Consider the following 21,204-nt stretch of genomic DNA (forward strand, 5'->3'; position numbering starts at 1 on the left):
TAATGGTAAGTGCTTACATATACAATAATTTAATTTAATCTCCCCACTACTCTCTAACGGAGACATTGCTCTGATTATCTCCATTCCACAGTTAAGGGAACTGAGGCACAGAGAGTGAATAACGTACTCAGGGTCACTCAGCTAGCCTGGACTTGACCAGGTGGTGCTCGGATGTGACCTGGGTCAATCTAACTTCTTAACCTCACATTGCATTTCTCCTCATCGGTTGATCTGCCTGAAGGCAGTTAGGCATCCCATGTTCTCGCACCAATTCTTCTCGAAGACTGTCCCACCACACTGCCCTCTCAAAACTGCACCTGCGTACAGTCCCCAATCACCTAACCCCATCTCCTAGGCAGGCTGCCCCAAATGTCACCTAATCCAAAAAGCAATGGACTTAAGAGACACAGCTATGGGAGAAGCTTGAAATATCCATGTTTCCCCTCTTCTCTTTACCAGCTGTAGAGTTTGCCTCTATTGCCTCTGATCTCAAAGGGACACTATTCGTTCACCGTGAGTCCCACAGACAGGCAGCATCTCCAGACCAGCAGGGTAAGGACAATAACAGCCCACCTCTCCTCGCTGCAGCGGAAGGACAACAAGAAGAAAACCCTGCAAACCATCACTAACTATTGCTCAGAGACGCAGGGAAAGGAGTGGAGAAAATTTCCATTTGCTAATTTCCTCTGTTTACAGCGAAGCCATTCCTTTCCCTTGGGGATCTGGAACCTTCGGAACGTCTTGATTCTGGCTGTTTTGTTGGAATTTTCATCACTCTGAATTTGTTTCTGTTCTGTAAGAACTATGTCGGCCTGGGGAGAGGTATGCATGAGGAATGGTTCAGCTGTTTCCCATGTCACGTGCGCTCCCACATCCGAGGGCGACTAGCAATGATCACAAAGCAAGACTTCATTCATGCAGAGAGAAGGCCTCCAAAGGAGAAAGTTGGTGACAGGTAGTAACGCATATCTGAATAGAAGCATGAGACCTTCGTGTATGAAATACATATCATTCTCCCCACAAGGCCTCAGTCAGGAGGAAATAATGTGCAGAACAGGGCCGTTCCTCAGGCAGATGAATAGCACAAACCAATTCTGCACAAGTACGCCCCTCCCGCTAACAAAATCATATTATGTGGCTAAGAACCAGGCATCCAGGAAACAAAAGGTTCTTTCAGCAAGGGGAAATAATGCTTCCTTTTAATTGGAAGGTGTTCCTTCCAGGACAGGCCCGTAGTCCGTGGGCAGAAAAAGTCAGATAAGCTTAGGTCTCCACCAGGGTTGAGTCCACAGACCTGGTGTCTGGCTGCAGGCGAGCTGCTGTTCAGTTGGGTTTGAGGTTCAGCACATTTCACGGGAGTCAGGGGTGCCAGGGGAGCAGACGGCTGTGATGCCCTTCAGGGCACCCATGGGGACCTCTCTTTCTAGTCCTGGCTTCTCCTGAGGCTGAGACCCACAGCTCATAAGCCTTTGAAGGCAGTGCCCTCGGCCCAGTGAGGAGAGAGATAGCAGACGAGACGTGTGTCTTGTGAGCAGGCAACAACAGGGGTGAATCACCCAATTGGAGGTAGAGAAACCCCATGATGGCTTCTCAGGTTGGGTGACCACCTGCAAAGGGAAGCAGGGCCACACAATGGTGACGAGGGGAGCAGATGGACACCCTCAGTTGTTGTCCTTTTCACAATGTGCTTGACCTTCCTTCATGGGTCTCCTGGGTCAGTCCTGCCCAACCCCCCTGCCTGCTTCCCTCTCCGTCCCACAGGCACCACACCTCTTGGTCACGTGGCCAGTGCATGTGCTGTGGCCTCCAATGGAACCCTCGGCCCCGCCTCCAGTTGAGTCCTGCTCAATTTCAACGCTTAGATGAGAAGTCACGTCCAGGAAAGAGCCTTGCATGATTCTCTGAACCTCTTCAAGGTTCTTTCATTAAATAACCTCCTCAAAAACGTTTCTTTCCTTCAGACTTACCTCAGTTGCAATTACCTATTTATTTATGTATAATTTATCTATGGGGCTATTTAATTTTTGTCTTTTCCACTGAGTGGTAGGTATTTTAGGAGTAGAAAATGTTGTGTACTTTTTATTTCTGTCCCTCATGGCAAATTTTGTAGGGGCTCAGGGAATGTTTGTTGAGTGAAAATTCCATAAAGCATCTGGCTTTAAGGATCAGACAAAAGGTGTGTGAAAAATTAGTCACTTATCCAAAAAGAAAACCAGACACCGATGAATAAAGTACCCGGGCCTCCCACTTAGGAAGAGTAAACATGAAATGCTTTATATGGGGGACCACAGTTTGCTTTGACGACCAGGTAGCCCCGAGGAGCTCGAAGCCAAATGTGTGGTCTGTCCTTAACACCTGGCACCTTTCAGCAGGTGTTTCTGACTGACACTTTTCCAAACAAGCTCCCCAAAAGGCGGAGAGCGGGTGCTCCAAGGACCTGGTTGGGAGGAATAATATTGTATAGGTCAGACAGAAACCCACTGCAATCTGACCTGTTAAACTGTGTTCAGGTTCAACAGCCTCAAATGCAAACCTGATTCTAAATCCGACAGTGTGGCTGTTGTACTAGCTTCCTGTGGCTGCCTGCAGTCGTGAATTGCCACCAAATGAGTGGCTTTCCAGAGTAGAAATGTGTTCTCTTCTAGTTCTGGAATCTGAAGTCCAAATTCAGTTTCTCTGGCCAAAGTCCAGGTGTCAGCAGGGCCACGCTGCCTTCGCTCAGGGGAGAACCCATTCTTGCGTCTTCTGCTTCTGGAGGCTGCCAGCATTCCTTGACTTGTGGCCACATCACCCCAACCTCTGCTTCTGTGCATCGTCATCATCATGTCCTCACTGTCTCTCTAATCTCCCTCTGCCTGACTCTTAAGGACTCTGCCATGGCATGTACAGCTCAACCAGATGAATTGGGATAATTTCTGCAGCTCAAAAACCTTAAATTAACCACCGATGCAAAGTCTTTGCCGTATAAAGTAACATTTACTAGTACATATTTCAGGGATTAGGCTCAGATCTTGGGCCATTATTCAGCCTACTGTAGCTATATTTTCAACCCTAAAATGTACACACACATTATAAAAAATAACACATATTTACTAAAAGTCTACACTTGCATGCAGAAAACTTTACTAATCAATAAATGTCACTCTGTTGTTGTTTTCCCCCACCCCTGACTCAGTAGGAGAAATAGAGATTGTAGGAATGGGAAGAATGTGATCTTCAGATCCCCTGCAGGAATGTTGAGAACCAGGCGTCTGGTGTCACCTAACATGTGACTGGAACTTGGAAGGTATTTGAAGCCCCTGAAAGAGTAGGCACAAATGTATGTACATGCATTTTTCTGGAGAGAAGTGAAACTTTCAACAGATTTTCAGTGGGATCTGAGACTTTTCTGTTTAGCAACTCGTTTTCTGAGTACAAACAAACCTCTTGTAATCCAGTCAGAGGGTGAGTTTAGAGTGTTTTACACATGGTCATATAACAGAATGCTGATAAATTAAACCCATGTTTGGTGTGCACAAGATTAAAAAAAAAAAGTGTCCCTCTCTGAATTGGGTTTAGATCGCTGGGTGGTAAGTGAATTGGTGTGTCAGGCAGAGCTCCCTCAGGGCATCGTGGTTTTCGCAGCCCGGTGCTATGCCCTGTATAAGGTCCTTCCCTTGAGTGCAGCCAAGAAAATAGGACAAAGATGACGGGATGCCACTCCCCTGACTAGGTTGCATTAAATGCCAAGGTGATGGCTGTCACCCCCCTGGTCACTCCATCTCAGCAAACTGGAGAGAAAGAAAGACTCGCCTATTGCCTGTGCCAGTGTGATCCTCGTGATTGCCTGGGCCGGTGTGATCCTTGGAAAAAGATGGGCCGGCCGGGGGGAAGAGCTGCAGGAGCAGAGACACCGGATAAGCAGGCAGCGAGGGGTTTCCCAATGCAGGGCCCCGAGAACACTGCACCTGCTCCTGGCACTGGTGCCCCGCTGTCTCCCTCGTCTCGGTTCTCCATCCTCATTGGTGAGGTTCGTTTGCTTCCCAATGGAGCCGGAGGGCCACTAGCAGGTTCATGCTCAAGTGCAGCTAGCTGAGCAGCCCCTGTGAAAAGGGATTCCCTCTCCCAATAATCCCAGCAAGAGGCCTTCATGGGCTCGGCCTGGCCAGACCCGAGTCCCAGGTCCCCGGGGACAGCACATGAGGCTGGGGGAGCAGCCGCACCTCAGCCCGAGGGCAGCTGGGGACCGGATGCGGGGCAGGCCAGGACCACGGCGCCTGTTCCCAGCACGCAACCGGCAGCAGCACCCGGGGCCGCCCACACGTGGGAGAGGAGAAAGAGGCGCTTCTAGGCCAAGAAGGAAGTGGTGAGTGGCGGCTTCTATGCGGAGCACACAGGGCAGAGCTGCGGGTGGAGATGCAGGAGGAGAGGTCGGGGTTACAGTGGGCCAGGGAGCTTGACCTGCAGGAGCTCCTGAACAAGGGAAGCCCAGCGCAGGGCTCCAGAAGGGGTGGGGTCCCCGGTGCCCCCTTCCCACCTGAGACGCAGCATGGATGCCTGGCTTTCTCCCTCCGCCCACGGTGCCTTCCTCGCCCACAGCCCTCCGAAGCAAGCACTTCGACACTTGACACTCGAGGAAACTCAGGCGCAGGAGGTCCAGGAATTGTCCCTGAGGTCGCTGACCTGACATCTGGCAGACGAAGGACTCAAATCCAGGTGAATACGCCCCGGGTCTAAGCTTCCTCTTCCTGAATTAGCCTCACCTGAACAGGAAAAGACCCTGCACAAATGCCGCATAAAACCCTCTCGCGCTGTGAAAGACGTTCACCGCTCTCTGGGTGCGTGTGAGCGGGTGTTTTGGCCCCGGGTTCAGCTGACAGGGCTTCTGCAGGAAGTCACAGGCCTTTGGGAAAGGTGGGCCGGCCAGCGGGGGAGCTGCGGGAGCTGAGGCAGGAGGGGTTCCCAATGCAGGGCCCCAGAACACTGCGATGCCGGGGTCACCGGTGCAGAGGGAGGAGAGGAATGGCGGGCCGGCGGGCACTCTCCCTCCCGCCCTCACTGCCCACTGGAGCTCTCACTGAGTCAGCGGGGGGGAGTGGACCTCACCCGCCAGGGTCTAACCTGCCAGGGCCCTGGAAACAGGGAGGAAGCGTTTGTGAGCGCAGCCCGGATGCACCCGGGACCGCCTGGACCTCGCCTCCCCCACCCCGAGGCTTCAGTCAGGGCCCAGAGGAGAGAGCCTGGCAGGAGGGCCTGTGAGCTGGGATAATGTCAGGATTTCGGGTTCCCACACTTCCCTGGTTGTGGCTCTCCACATAAACAGGCTGTGTCCCGATCTATGACCTAGGAAGCTATGTGCAGGAAACGCTTACTCGTGGGTCCTGTGCAGCCTCACGGATGGGCTCCCCCTGTGACACGCCGGCCCTGGCATCCCAGCCGGCCTCTGGACGCTCGGCCACATTGTGAGTGTTCAACACAGTGCCGTCGACTACCCGAGTGGCACTGACTATCAGTCAGAACACATAACGGAGACCGAAGTGTTCCTTGAGTCGCGGCTTCCACAGGAGACCTGGCCCGTAGTATGCCCTTGGGTGTTTTCATTCACAGCGTTGCGTGACTGGGTCTGTCCTTGGGAAATACACCACGTGAGCTTTTCCAGCAGGGAAGTTATTTGGAAGCGGAAAAGGATGCTGGGTGCTGATACAGCCGAGAGCTGAGATTCAGGCAGAGCCAAAAACTAAAAAAATAAGATATTTCAAACGCATCTAGGAGAATATTAACACGTATGTCCATGTATCACACCACACTGGCTGTCAATATCGCAGAACAGTTTCTACTCCCGACTGCTTTGAAGTGATGGTACCCTAGATCTTGTTGTTTACTGCATTCATAAATAAGCACTGTTGTTATTATTTCACAGATTTTAATATCACAGATGCTTTAATAACCGTATTTAAATATGATTCAGTCTAACTTCGACTTAACAACATTTTTTTCTGAGAAGATAAGCAACTTTCTGAAGGCCTCCCCTGCGCTGGAGCACGGTGCACCCAGAGAAACCACACTTCGGCGAAGCGAATCGCGGTCACTTACTTCCCCATCAGCCCGGCCTACATTTGCCCAAAGTGCAGACACCGAGGCGAAGGAGAGTCTGGGGCCCCGACCCGCGGAGGAGCTGTGGCTGCAGGTCCTTCTCCTAAAGCTGCCCCCAGCTGAGCTGCACCCCTAAACCCCAGCTGGGTCTGCGAGGACGGCTGTGCGACAGCGCCCCCTGCCGGCCTCCGGGATCCGCCCGGGCCGCAAGGACCGTCCCCGCCCCGCTCCCCTGCCAGGGGCTGACCAGCCCTCGTGCGTGGGGACCAGCCCGCAGGGGCGCGAGGCCGAGGCCCCGCAGCGCCATCCGCAGCGCCAGCCGCCGCGCAGCCCCGCAGGAGCGGGCAGTGAGCTCTGCAGTTGCGGGGCGTCACTCGGAGGCTGGGCTGTGGTATGAACACATTGCTTGTACTTGGGTCTGTCCCCTCTGAATCAACTCTTTCTTAATTTATTAATGCAATAAATGCATAGAAAAGGGATGGGAATAGGTAATTTTCATAAGGAATACAAATGGCCAATAAATATAAGAAAAAATGCTTGACTTCATTGATAATAAAAAATAAATGTTAAACAACTGTACATTTTTCTCTTAGCAAATTGTCAGATGCTGAGTTATTTTTATGTCAGACGAGTTGATGTAAGACGTATTGACTACCTTAAATTCCAGCAATTCATAGTTGAAATAAAAGCAACGTTTTTGAAAATGGAAGATGAATTTAAAATGTACTTAGATGAAAACTGAGTTAATTTCTGAAGCTAATTTCAGGAGGCAAGGCCAAAGAATGGATGTAAGACTGTAAATCACACATTAAATAGCGGCCATGTAAAGGCACATTCTGTAGCTATTACCGTGGCGTTTTGGTCGTAGGACGGGAGTACAACCGCCTATCCTTGGCGCCCGCCCTCCCCCGCCTTTGCCTCCTTCCCCAGCCCTCCCCCTGTCACTGCACTGGCGCCCGGCGACGGGCAGGTGGGGGGCCCTGCTTCAGAAGGTCCCCTGGGCCTCCCAGCTTGGCACCTGGTTGCCTTCGGGCATCTCTCACCTGCAGCGTTCCCTAATGCCCTCTGCCATCACTCCGGGCGGCGCCCCTCGCCCCTGATGATGCCCTCGCTCTCACTCATTCCTGCAGCGCCGGGGGAGAGGGCACTTAATAAAGGTCAAGTGCCCGCCTTCGGACGTGGATGGGCTTAGGCTAGGCCAGTGGTCAGCAAACAGCGGCTCGTGAGCCACATGCGGCTCTTTGGCCCCTTGAGTGTGGCTCTTCCACAAAATACCACGGCCTGGGCGAGTCTATTTTGAAGAAGTGGCGTTAGAAGAAGTTTAAGTTTAAAAAATGTGGCTCTCAAAAGAAATTTCAGTCCTTGTACTGTTGATATTTGGCTCTGTTGACTCATGAGTTTGCCGACCACTGGGCTAGGCTAACAGGAGACGGAGCCGAGCAGCGGCACAGGCAGCTTGCTCATCACGTCGGCCCCGCTGCCGGACAGAGGAGCCCCCAGCCCGCCCCGGAGCGGCTGGGAGCAGCTTCTCTTCACGCGCACACCGCCCGGGCCACTCTCGAAGCTCCGGCCAACGGGGCTGAGAACTCACCCGCCTCTGCGGGCCGGCCTCCCAACCTGGCCTCTGCGGCCGGCCTCCCAACCTGGCCTCTGCGGCCAGCCTCCCAACCTGGCCTCTGCGGCCAGCCTCCCAACCTGGCCTCTGCGGCCAGCCCCCCAAACCTGGCCTCTGCGGCCAGCCCCCCAAACCTGGCCTCTGCGGCCAGCCTCCCAAACCTGGCCTCTGCGGCCAGCCTCCCAAACCTGGCCTCTGCGGCCAGCCCCCCAACCTGGCCTCTGCGGGCCGGCCTCCCCAACCTGGCCTCTGCGGCCCGGCCTCCCAAACCTGGCCTCTGCGGCCAGCCTCCCAACCTGGCCTCTGCGGCCCGGCCTCCCAAACCTGGCCTCTGCGGCCAGCCTCCCAACCTGGCCTCTGCGGCCAGCCTCCCAAACCTGGCCTCTGCGGGGCAGCCTCCCAAACCTGGCCTCTGCGGGGCTGGCATGGGGAACGCGCGGGGCCTTGGGCTGTCCACCTGGCACACGGCTGCAGCTGAAACAGGGGCACTTAACACAGGAGGAACCCGGCAGGGGCTGGGGTGGAGCGTGATCCCAACACCTAAAGGTCTGAGCCCCACTCAGGGTGCATATGAGGCAACCATGTTCCTCTCTCTCTCTCTCTCTCTCTCTCTCTCTCTCTCTCTCTCTGTCTCTCTCCCCCCCTCCCTCTCTCCCTCCCCCCCTCCCTTCCTCTTTCTCTTTAACCAATAAACATATCCCTGGGTGAGGGTTTAAAAAGGAGTAATGTTGGTATCATCTCAGTGCCAGGTGAACCCACCGCCCGCTCACTCAGGCCTCACAGTGACGGCTCGTTTGCTCTGTGGTGACGCCCAGCGAGGGGGATGGCGGTGCCTTCTTCTTCAGAGTCTGGAGGGTTAGGTAGTGGCGCTGCCAAGGAGGGAAGGGGCGGAGCAACTCCAGAGGTCACGCTTAGTGACCACACCCCACTGCCCCGACACCAATTCATTGTTAAGTTTATATATTACTATGAATGACATATAATTACCATAAACACCATGTTGATTATTTTAATAAACTTGCAGCATTAAAGAAAATCACACCCACTGGAAGGTAGTCCTGCAGCCGTCCACACCGCGGCCTGCTTGGACCCACCACAGCCTTGGCTGAAGGCGGGCAGGCACAGGCTGAGCCTGGGCACCCCACAAAGGCAACTCCGGGACGTGCTTATTCCCACGGCACAGCTGCCACATAGCACGGCCGCCACCAGCGAAACAAGAGGACGGGCCACGTCGGAGCCTCGGCCCACGCGGGACGGAGCGACACCCTCCTTCCAAATAGGCAGCACCTGCTCGCTGTGGCATAGGTGGGCGAGACTGAGGGCTGGAAGGGAGACCTTCATCACTGCGGGTCTAAACACACCTTTTAAATGTGTGGGGAGAGAGAGAGAGAGAGAAGGAGTTTTGGGCACAGGATTAGGGAGAGTCACCACAGAAGGCTGCGGAGGTGGTGGGACGCGCATCCAGGCCTGGGTGAGGGACCTTCCCGTCGCATTGACACAGTCGCTGGGAATGCGGCCTGCAGCCAGTCAGGAAGGCCGGCCAGGCTGGCTCTGAGTCCCACACAGAAGTGCGCTGGGTGGTTGGTGTCTGCCCTGGCACGGGAGGTGACCTTCAGGGGAGGCCATGCCTGCTCCTCGCCCCGGGGCACCTCGGAGCTGCCAACCAGGCCTGAGAGGAAAGGTCACAGTGCAGACCCGGCAGGTGTAATCAGAGGGTTTGGAGCTGGGGAAGCACAAGGGCCTGGATTTCCCGACAGCTGTGACCAGATGCGCCCACAGGTCACATGTGGGGGTCGAGATGACGGGAAGGCCCTGTGGCTGGGAGCTGAATTGCAGACTGGCCCCGGGTGGGGGGTGGGGCAGCTTGGCTAATTCTTGGGCTCAGCTTTGTATTTTGGAAGTGTGACTATTTGTGGGGCTTCTTATTTTTATTATTTATTTCCTTCATCCATCCAAAGTTTTTACCAAAGTCTGCTTGAAAATGCTAGCCTCATGCACGTGTGCTGAAGGAAAATACACTTTTCAATATTTAAGTCAGAACATAAAAGTGTGTGTGGGGCTGCCCCCTGGTGGCAGACTTGGAAAATCCCTAGAACAAGGTAAGATTCTCAGTGTGCCAGGAAGCCCTAACCCCTGGAGAGTTCCAAAGGAGCAGTACTCTGTGGTAAAAAACTTCAGGAAACAACGGCATATTACGTACCCTTCTATACTATTTATATGTTACGCATGGTATAGCATTTCCCGAATGCTTGGTGATGGTGAGCATTTAACATTTTTTAATGGTTTTCAAGCCGACTTCAACAGGAAGAGCACTTATTTTGATGCCAGCACTCATTTGACATCTAGATTCTTCTGAATTCATATGCATCTTTGCTGACTGTAAAGTTACTCCTTGCTTTGAAGGAGATACGAGGACACATATCTTTTGTGTTTGTATAAAATGTTTAAGAGCTAACGTTAACATCACAAAGTACTTTTACTGTTTGAATATTTTTACAAAACTCAGGCATTATATTTGAAATAAAAAAACAATTTAAAAATAAGAAACTATTTAAAATAATAGCCATAATTTGGGCGGCTTCAGAGCCGGAAGAGAGTCTATTTATTGTAATCACACGTCAGCAGGGAATTCAGGTGCAGCAGAAACACCCCAGCTCCTCAGCGATCAGTGCCCGATGCCCGTCAGACTCCAAGAGCCTGTTTCAAATCCTGTTTCTCAGACCCAATGAGGGTCTAGTAAGTGCTTGGGAGCTGTTTAAATCACTTGTTTTATTTTTAGTTTATTTATTATATTTCCCCTTAAATGTACTTTAACCACACTGTTTTATCCAAGGTCTAGAAATTACACATTTCCAAGGACTTAAAAAAGTTGTTCTAGCACTAAAAAACACAGAAAAGTACTTGCTCTAAATATGAGAAGAAAACTACCCAATCTCAAGTGATGAATATTTAATTTAATACCTTTAAAGGTTAACATATTGTCAACCTAATTAGTTGGTAAGTCCTTGTATTCACTAAATTGCATTATGTTTTAAAATAATTTTTATGTTAGATTTTTTTTACTTGGCATGAATTATCAAGGATGCACGATGCTATATAATCCTACCTAATAAAATGGTAATATGTAAATTACCATCACTCCGCTACGCCCACGATTGGGCCAGCGGGAGGTGCAGCGGGCGGGACTCGGGGTGGCCGGGGTAGCCGATTGGGCCAGCGGGACACTGAGCTCGCGTTGCCAGCAGCGGCGCGAGCTCAGCGTCTGTGCCATGGCTGTGCTGCGGAACAGAAGGGGCCTCTGGGGCAGCGAGCTCACATCCCGCTGCGAACCATCAAAAGCGGGGGAGCTGGGTGCCTGTTTGCTCCGGCACCAGGCCTTTCAGAAGCCTCCGCTGCGCCGGAGGCTTCCAAAAGGCCTGGTGTACCAGCAGACAGGCACCCAGCTCCCCCGCGATCAAAAGCGAAAGCGTGTAGGGGACCCTACACATGCATGATTTAATCATGCACTGGGCCTCTAGTAAAAGCATAATATGCAAATTGACCAAACCATGGGCTATGACGTGCACTGACCACCAGGGAGCAGACACTCAACGCAGGAGCTGCCCCCTGGTGGTCAGTGCGCTTGCACAGGGGGAGCACTGCTCAGCCAGAAGCAGGGCTCACGGCTGGCAAGCACAGGGCCGTGGCGGGAGCTTCTCCCACCTCTGCTGCCGGCAGGCGGTAAGGAGCAAGGGGTCCCGAATTTCGAGAGCCCTGGACTAGGAGAGGGATGTCTGACTGCTGGCTTAGGCCCTCATCGGGCCTAAGCCGGCAGGCGGACATCCCCCTAGGGGTCCTGGACTGCAAGAGGGTACAGGCTGGGCTGAGGGACCCCCCAGGGAACGAATCTTGTGCACCGGGCCTCTTGTAGGCAATAATAAATTAAATGAGTTTCTTGCAACAAACAATTTTAAAAGCAAAAAATTTAGGGTCTTTAAAAATATAGAGTAAGAAATCATTTTAACGAGGGAAACATGTACATTTTAATATGCTTGATACCATGTGAGTGGGTGTCTAAATGTACAAATTCCTATGCCTGACAAAATCTTTAAATGCCCCTCAATATAATCATTCAAATTAAACACATCAAAAACCTCTGCTCTTCCAAAGATACTGTTAAGAAAAAGAAAAAACAAGCTAGAGACTGGGAGAAAATATTTGAAAAGCATACACCCGATAAAGGACTTGTACCCAGAATAAAGAACTCTCAAAACGCAATAAGAAAACAAACAACACCCCAAAGTGTGCAAAAGATCAAATCAGACAATTCACTGGGAAGATATACAGGTGGCGAGTAAGAACAGGAAAGGATCCTCAGCATTGTAGCCACAATGAATCCCTGCCACGTCCCTCCTGGGATGGACAGAAAGGAAAGGCTGATGGTGCCACATACCGACAAGAGCGTGGGGAAGCGGGAACTCTCATCCAGAGCAGGTGGGGATGGAATTGGTGTGACTACTTTAGAAAACAGCGTACAGCTTCTTTAAAGTTAAGCACGCGCCTCGCATGTGACCCAGCCGTCCCTCCCTGGAGAAAGGAAGGCGAGGCCCACAGAGACCTGTGCACAACTGTCTGCAGTAGCCTCCCATAGTAGTGAACACTGGGAACACCTCCTCTGTGATGGTTGCACAGCCTAGAAAGTTGTGCCAACTCCCAAGTTTTAGAACAGGTGAGGCTGGCTTAAAACACTTCTATGTATAAAAGTATGAAATGTTTGCTGGTGGTGACTAATGCAATGAATGCACAGCACACAGGATGGAGTTTTCTCCTCTCCTGCTCTTTTCCATCTACCAGGCATAAACGACACCATAAATGTGAAGGCATCTTCCCAACTATTCCGTGCCCATCTTTCCACATCGTACCGTGCACATGCATGTTATTGGACTTTTATTTTTGTCTGTTCATTTGCTTTTTCTTTAAGTTTTTTTTTTGTGTGTGTGTGGGAAGGTGTATATGATATAAAATCTGCCATTTTAAACATTCTTAAGTACAATTCAGTGACATTAATTACATTCACAATGTTGTGCAACAATCACACCATCTATTTCCAAAACTTGCATCACTCAAAACTGCACCCATCCTATCTAATAATAGACAAATATGCAAATTAACCATACCTCCAACACACCCACAAGCCACGCCCACCATCCAATCAGAGCGAGTATGCAAATTAACCCAAACCAAGATGGCTACAGACACAGAGAGCAAGGTTTCCTAGGTAACAGAGGAAGCCAAGCTTTTCGCCTGCCCTAGCCAGGCCTAAGCCTCCACTCAAGCTACAAAGTTTCAATTATAGAAGGTAAACAAATTCAAACAAATGGCGGCAGAATGGAGCTTGAGAGAGCAGGCCAGGGTTGCCGGTGGCAACAGGGGAAGCAAAGCTTTCCTCACACCCTGGCCGGGCCCACCCGCTTAAGGCAACAAAGTTTGAATTATAACCCCAACATAAATGGCTGCTGGCCTCGGAGGGAGCCCCAGGCTTGGCTCTGCTCCAGGCTACAAAGTTTCAATTGTAGAAGGAAAATAAATTCCAGATACCAGGGCCTCCGCTTGCGTTGCCAGGGGGCGTGACAGGCCTGCAAAACACCACAGGCCCCTCGCTCAGGCCGCCCTACACCCCAAGGGAACCCCACCCTGATCCGGGACGCCCTTCAGGGCAAACCAGCTGGTCCCCACCCTTATACCAGGCCTCTATCCTATCTAATAAAAGAGTACTATGCAGATTGATCATCACTGCAACACACAATATAGCTGCCCCCATGTGGTCAAAGATCCTGCCCCCATGTGGACACAAGATGGCCACCACAAGATGGCCAGCAGGAGAGGGCAGTTGGGAGGCACCTGGCCTGCAAGGGAGGGCAGTTGAGAAGGACCAGGCCTGCAAGGGAGGGCAGTTGGAGGTGATAAACCCTGCAGGAGAGGGCAGTTAGGGGTAACCAGGCCAGCAGAGGAGGGAAGTTGGGGGCAAACAGGCTGGCATCAGAGTGGTTAGGGGGTGATCAGGCTGGCAGGCAGAAGCGGTTAGGGGCAATCAGGAAGGCAGGCAGGCAAGCAGTTGGGAGCCAGCAGTCCTGGATTGTGAGAGGGATGTCCGACTGCCCGTTTAGGCCCGATCCTGGGATCGGGCCTAAACGGGCAGTCGGACATCCCTTGAGGGGTCCCATATTGGAGAGGGTACAGGCTGGGCTGAGGGACAACCCCCCTCCATGCACGAATTTCGTGCACTGGGCCTCTAGTCTATCTATGTAATAGAGGAATATGCAAATTAGCCAGGATACCATAATGTCATGACCGAACAGCAGGGACCTGGGGCTGCATGGTGCCTGGCCGGGGCAAGGGACCTCAGGCTGCGCCCCCCATCCTGGCGCTGGGCTGAGAGACCTCAGGCCGTGCCACCTGCCCCGGCAGGGCTTGACGGGGACCTCAGGCTGCGGCCCTCATATTGCGGGGCTTGATGGGGGACCTCAGGCTGCGCCCCCCCGCCTGGTGGGGCTTGACAGGGACCTTAGGCCACCCGCCATCCCGGCACTGGGCCAGGAGACCTCATGCCGTGCCCCCCGCCCCAACACCGGGCCGGGGGACCTCAGGTCGCACTCCCCACCCAGCGGGCCTTGACGGGGACCTCAGGCCATGCCCCTGCCCATTGGGGCTTGACGAGGACCTCAGGCTGCACCCCTCACCCCAGTGCTGGGCCAGAGGACCTGAGGTTGTGCCTCCTGCCCAGCGGGGTTTGACAGGGAATCCGAGACTGTGCCCCCCACCCAGCGCCGGGCCAGGGGACCTGAGGCTGCGCCCCCCACCTGGAGGGGTATGATGGGGGTGGGGCCAGCTGGGTCTGGGTCTCACCCAATGGGGGTGGGGCAGGCTGGGTCTGGGTCTTACCCAATGGGGGTGGGGCAGGCTGGGTCTGGGTCTCACCCAATGGGGGTGGGGCCGGCTGGATCTGGGTCTCCTGCGTTTTCGAAGCGCGTGCGGGTGGTGGGCGGGGACTTGACTCTAGGTTTCGTGGCGTGCCCCAGACTCTGACAGGAGGGAGATTTTCATATACATTTTACTGATTTTCTTTCATCTCTGACACTTCTATTATAGAGAAAGGGCAAATAGCAATATTCAAATATTTCCTCTAATTAATCCCCTTTTAATGTGGACGAATTTCATGCACCAGGCCACTAGTTAAGTAATAATTCCCCATTCCTTCCTCATCCCAGCTCCTGGTCATGTGTAATACTGTCCAGCCTGATGGTGACGAGATGAGATACTTGTCTCCAGCAGGTGTAAGGGATGCTGTGCAGGTGGAAGTGAGAGCGGGGGTGCAGGGGTGACATTTGAGGGTGTCAGATTCTGCAGCCCAGGCAGAGAACAGGGCTCCAGGAAAACTGGCCCACAGGGCTTCCGACTGGTACTATGATGGGGCTGATGCTCAGTAGAGACGCACACAGATTGAAAGTCCCTCCACACTGGTTGGCAGCTGATTGCTGCCCTGAGCCCATGCCTGCATCTCACCCCACGTCCCCATGGTCCAGCAACTGAGGGGGAACACACTGTCCAAAACTGTGGTCGACACCTGTTCAAGTTGATCCTTGTTTGGACTGCCCAGCTGTTAATATTCAGAATATTGCTCCTGGCTTCAGGAGTCTGAGTTGTTTTTTGTTTAAATATATTTTTTATTGATTTCAGAGAGGAAGGGAGAGGGAGAGAGAGAGAAACATCAATGAAGAGAGAGAATCATTGATCGGCTACCTCCTACACGCCACCTACTGGGAACCGAACCCACAAACTGGGCATGTGCCCTGACTGGGAATCGTACCTCGACCTCCTGGTTCATAGGTCAACACTCAACCACTGAGCAACACCGGACAGGCAGGATTCTAAGTTTTTGAGAGACCTCTTCTTGCTCTATTTCTGAACCTCTACGGGGCTCTGTGAAGGGATCACCCACCTCAGTTACGATGTCTGTACTCCTGAGGGCACGTACCTGTGTGTCTCTATGATCCCTGTGCTTCTGAGGGCGCGTTCCTGTGTGTCTCTATGATGTCCGTGCTCCTGAGGGCTCATGCCTGTGTGTCTCTATGATCCCTGTGCTCCTGAGAGCAGGTACCTGTGTGTCTCTATGATGCCTGTGCTCTGAGGGCACGTACCTGTGTGTCTCTATGATGCCTGTGCTCCTGAGGGCACGAGCCTGTGTGTCTCTATGATGCCTGTGCTCCTGAGGGCACGTGCCTGTGTGTCTCTATGATCCCTGTGCTCCTGAGGGCACGTACCTGTGTGTCTCTATGATGCCTGTGCTTCTGAGGGCACGTGCCTGTGTGTCTCTATGATGTCCGTGCTCCTGAGGGCACGTGCCTGTGTGTCTCTATGATGTCTGTACTCCTGAGGGCACATGCCTGTGTGTCTCTATGATGCCTGTGCTCTGAGGGCAGGTGCCTGTGTGTCTCTATGATGCCTGTACTCCTGAGGGCACGTGCCTGTGTGTCTCTATGATGCCTGTGCTCCTGAGGGCAGGTACCTGTGTGTCTCTATGATCCCTGTGCTCCTGAGGGCACGTACCTGTGTGTCTCTATGATCCCTGTGCTCCTGAGGGCACGTACCTGTGTGTCTCTATGATGCCTGTGCTCCTGAGGGCAGGTACCTGTGTGTCTCTATGATGCCTGTGCTCCTGAGGGCACGTGCCTGGGTGTCTCTATGATGCCCGTGCTCCTGAGGGCACGTGCCTGTGTGTCTCTATGATCCCTGTGCTCCTGAGGGCACGTGCCTGTGTGTCTCTATGATGCCTGTGCTCCTGAGGGCACGTACCTGTGTGTCTCTATGATGCCTGTGCTCCTGAGGGCACGTACCTGTGTGTCTCTATGATCCCTGTGCTCCTGAGGGCACGTGCCTGTGTGTCTCTATGATGCCTGTGCTCCTGAGGGCAGGTACCTGTGTGTCTCTATGATGCCTGTGCTCCTGAGGGCACGTGCCTGTGTGTCTCTATGATCCCTGTGCTCCTGAGGGCATGTGCCTGTGTGTCTCTATGATGCCTGTGCTCCTGAGGGCAGGTACCTGTGTGTCTCTATGATGCCTGTGCTCCTGAGGGCACGTGCCTGTGTGTCTCTATGATCCCTGTGCTCCTGAGGGCATGTGCCTGTGTGTCTCTATGATGTCTGTGCTCCTGAGGGCATGTACCTGTGTGTCTCTATGATGCCTGTGCTCCTGAGGGCATGTACCTGTGTGTCTCTATGATGTCCGTGCTCCTGAGGGCACGTGCCTGTGTGTCTCTATGATGTCCGTACTCCTGAGGGCACGTGCCTGTGTGTCTCTATGATGCCTGTACTCCTGAGGGCACATACCTGTGTGTCTCTATGATGTCCGTGCTCCTGAGGGCACGTGCCTGTGTGTCTCTATGATGTCTGTACTCCTGAGGGCACGTACCTGTGTGTCTCTATGATGCCTGTGCTCTGAGGGCACGTGCCTGTGTGTCTCTATGATCCCTGTGCTCCTGAGGGCAGGTACCTGTGTGTCTCTATGATGCCTGTGCTCTGAGGGCACGTACCTGTGTGTCTCTATGATGCCTGTGCTCCTGAGGGCACGAGCCTGTGTGTCTCTATGATGCCTGTGCTCCTGAGGGCACGTGCCTGTGTGTCTCTATGATCCCTGTGCTCCTGAGGGCACGTACCTGTGTGTCTCTATGATGCCTGTGCTTCTGAGGGCACGTGCCTGTGTGTCTCTATGATGTCCGTGCTCCTGAGGGCACGTGCCTGTGTGTCTCTATGATGTCTGTACTCCTGAGGGCACGTGCCTGTGTGTCTCTATGATGCCTGTGCTCTGAGGGCAGGTGCCTGTGTGTCTCTATGATGCCTGTACTCCTGAGGGCACGTGCCTGTGTGTCTCTATGATGCCTGTGCTCTGAGGGCAGGTACCTGTGTGTCTCTATGATGCCTGTGCTCCTGAGGGCACGTGCCTGTGTGTCTCTATGATCCCTGTGCTCCTGAGGGCACGTACCTGTGTGTCTCTATGATGCCTGTGCTCCTGAGGGCATGTACCTGTGTGTCTCTATGATGCCTGTGCTCTGAGGGCATGTACCTGCGTGTCTCTATGATGCCTGTGCTTCTGAGGGCACGTGCCTGTGTGTCTCTATGATGCCTGTGCTCTGAGGGCACGTGCCTGTGTGTCTCTATGATGCCTGTGCTCCTGAGGGCAGGTGCCTGTCTGTTTCATTTGTTCTTTCACTCCCACAATGTTTCCCAGGACGTCATATACAACAGTTTCTGGACCAGGTTCCCAGAGTATCCCTGTGAAAAGGCAAACACCACCCCCGCCTCAGGAAAAGTTCAGAACAGTTGGAAGGCGGTGAAAAGAACTGAAGAGCCAATAAAAAGTCGCTCCCAGGAGTAAAGCATGCCATGAAAGACGAGGCTCTGGGATGGGTCCCTGAGTGGCTACCCTCGGCCCTCAGGGCGCTCTGTCCTCCCTGACACCCACCTTGAATAACCAAGCCGTCAGCCTGACGCAGGTGAGAAATTCCGCATGCTGCCTGCCCGGACACACAGGCTGTCCCAGGCACATTGACGAGAATGCCTGAGAGGCGATATTGTGGGTGATAACCTCACAGAGAGGCCCTTTTTGGCAGGGAGCCAGAGAGGAAGCCCAGCCTGAGGTTCAAGGCCATGCAGAGGTTGAGGTGCAAGGCAGAGAGAGCGCCCAGGCTGCACCGGGTCGTGTGCGTGAAGCTGCAAGAGGGAAGGGCTGGGGTAGGTGTTGCGGAGGGTCTGGAAGGAGGAGAGAGTGAGCGGGGCTGAGTGAGGCCAGAGAGCATGGCCAGGGCCAGGGCTCACACATGACAGCAGTCAGGTGATCGGATTTGCACCTGGCTTCCTCAATAGGTTCTTGGAAACTGACTTTACAGGAAATGATGGTAAAGAAACCAATTTCCTGTAGGCTAATTGATATAAACAAGAGTTTAGTTCCTATGGAATATTTCTGGACACAGAAATATCACCAAACTTCTAAATAAAGACCCAAACACTTCTAATACTACACACTGAAGTAAGTGTGAGCTACACCTACATTTTAGAAAGATGACTAAAAGCAAGAGAATTCTTCTCCAATCCACTTTTTCCAGGTCAGAATCATGGGTGGCTGGGGCCTGTCCCAGCAGCTCAGGGCACCAGGCGGGACCCCCAGGGACAGGGTGTCCCTTCAGTGCAGCCCTCACTCACGCACACTCACTCAGACTGGGACAAGGAATTACCCCAGCTAACGTAATGTGCACAGCTCTGGGACATGGGAGGAACCAGAGTCCCCAGAGAAAACTCATGCAGATGAGGGGAGAATGTGCATGCTCCACACAGAGCCCTGCCAGGACTCGACTTTGTTTCTTACCAAGGTTATAATGAAACTAGAGGCCCAGTGCACGAAATTCTTGCATGGCGGCGGGGGGCGGGGTGGGCAGGGGGGAAGCGGGGTGTCCCTTAGCCCAGCCTGCACCCTCTCGCAATCTGGGACCCCTGGCTCCTAACCGCTCACCAGCCTGACTGTCTGATTGCCTCTAACCACTCTGCCTTCCTGCCTCATCACCCCTAATCGCCTCTGCCTGCCTGCCTGATTGCCCCTAACCACTCTGCCTGCCTGCCTGATTGCCCCTAACCACTTGCCTGCCTGCCTGATTGCCCCTAACCGCTCACCTGCTTGCCTGCCTGATCGCCTCTAACTGCTTGCCTGCCTGCCTGATTGCCCCTAACTGCATACCTGCCTGCCTGATTGCCCCTGACTACACACCTGCCTGCCTGATCACCCCTAACTGCTCATCTGCCTGCCTGATTGCCCCTAACTGCTCACCTGCCTGCCTGATCACCCCTAACCACCTCTGCCTCTGTCCCCGCCACCGCAACTTCATCCAGAAGGACATCCAGCAGGTCGTTCGGCTGTCCAGTCTAATTAGCCTATTATGCTTTTATTATTATAGATGGCATTGAATGAAAATGGCATTATTCGAGGATTTGCTGTAATTTAAGAAGATTCTACATCACTTAAGTCTAAATTCCCCAATGCTTCTCAAAGTACCTAAATCAGTAAGAGTCTGAACAACACACAGAGCCAAGCAACCATTGGCTTTGCTCAATTGTCCACTGGACTTGAGCTGGTCAAGTGTTCAACTGCGAATCAAAAGAAAACAAAGTACAAACGTGTATATAAAACATTGGAAATATAGGAAACAAGTCCATGCACAGTATAGTTAGTACATTGTTTTGTTCATTTGTTTGTTTTGCTCTTTGTGAAGAAAACTCTTTTATAAAATTTAAGTCTATATTACTCAACTTTGGGGCATTTAGCTTTTATTGGAGAGTAGGGGACTAAATGTATTTACTAATTTTCTTCCTCATTGCTAGTAACACAAACATTTTGACGGTAGATCCTGCCCCACTTGACAGGTCAATGCACACGGACACAAGCCCTTTCCCCTTCTGACGCACCCAAGTTCAGTGTTTCCAGAGATGTCCACTTACCTTGGACCTGTGAGTGTTCTCTTGCCTTCCTCTGCGTTCACAGTAATAATCTTCGGATTTTGTTTGCCATGACAGGTGTCATCTTTTCCTTTCACACATTCTTTCTTCTGGACTGCTCATCCACGTCTGGGACACAGGGACACAGCACCTTCATTTCTGTGGACACGGAGGGGAGAAGGAGGAAGCTCAGGTCAGCGACACTTCTGACTTATTCTAATGTTCCCCTGGCTGCCTACCATTTAATCACAGTTTTAGGACTTCACCTAATTAGATGAAATTTAGGATAGAGCTGCCGCAGAATGCAGGCGAAATGGAGGCTATTTTCCTTAACAACTAAAGATCTGATACCACCTTGGCTTCTTACATATGCATTTCACTGAACACATGGTGCTAGATTTCTCTCCGCAGGAGGAGACTCTGAAGCACTAAAAGTTATCTGCAGTCAGTAAAATCAGGGCCGTGGGTGAAATCAATGAAACATCCGGTCAGAATCCCATTTCAGAATGACTCAAACCAGGGTTGAACTCCCTAATCCCGTTCCAAAAGATGTCAGTTGTAGAGAGAATGAAAGGCAGGCCATGAATGCTGATGAAATTGGGTGTACTGCGCCCTAAGGAACTCATTTATATGTATCTGTGATTCTCCCTACAAAGGCAGAGGAGACCGCTTTCCCCCAGGAGTCTTCTAAGTCTGGAAGAGCATTTACTTCTCCCTTGTCAACTGCAGGCTCAAGCTGTTTCACGGACAGCAGTGTGTCAGCACTGAGTAAGAGGAGGCAGGTGTGTGCACCTGCTCCCACTGGACAAGAAGGGGCAGAGCAGGTGTGTGCACCTGCTCCCACTGGACAAGAAGGGGCAGAACGGGTGTGTGCACCTGCTCCCACTGGACAAGAAGAGGCAGAACGGGTGTGTGCACCTGCTCCCACTGGACAAGAAGGGGCAGAACAGGTGTGTGCACCTGCTCCCACTGGACAAGAAGGGGCAGAACAGGTGTGTG

General features: G+C 52.6%; 1 protein-coding gene across 1 annotated transcript in view; it reads right to left on the reverse strand.

The window, feature by feature from the left end:
* The window catches only part of FRMD4B (FERM domain containing 4B), a 336,244-nt gene that overhangs the window by 206,346 nt on the left and 108,694 nt on the right, over positions 1-21,204 (reverse strand). Inside the window, exon 2 of the mRNA XM_079795693.1 lies at positions 20,209-20,364. The gene's annotated coding sequence lies outside the window, so the exon portion shown is untranslated. The remainder of the gene's footprint in view (positions 1-20,208; positions 20,365-21,204) is intronic.

This window comes from Cnephaeus nilssonii, assembly GCF_951640355.1.
Source record: "Cnephaeus nilssonii genome assembly, chromosome: 17".
In the NCBI taxonomy this organism is placed as follows: Eukaryota; Metazoa; Chordata; class Mammalia; order Chiroptera; family Vespertilionidae; genus Cnephaeus; species Cnephaeus nilssonii.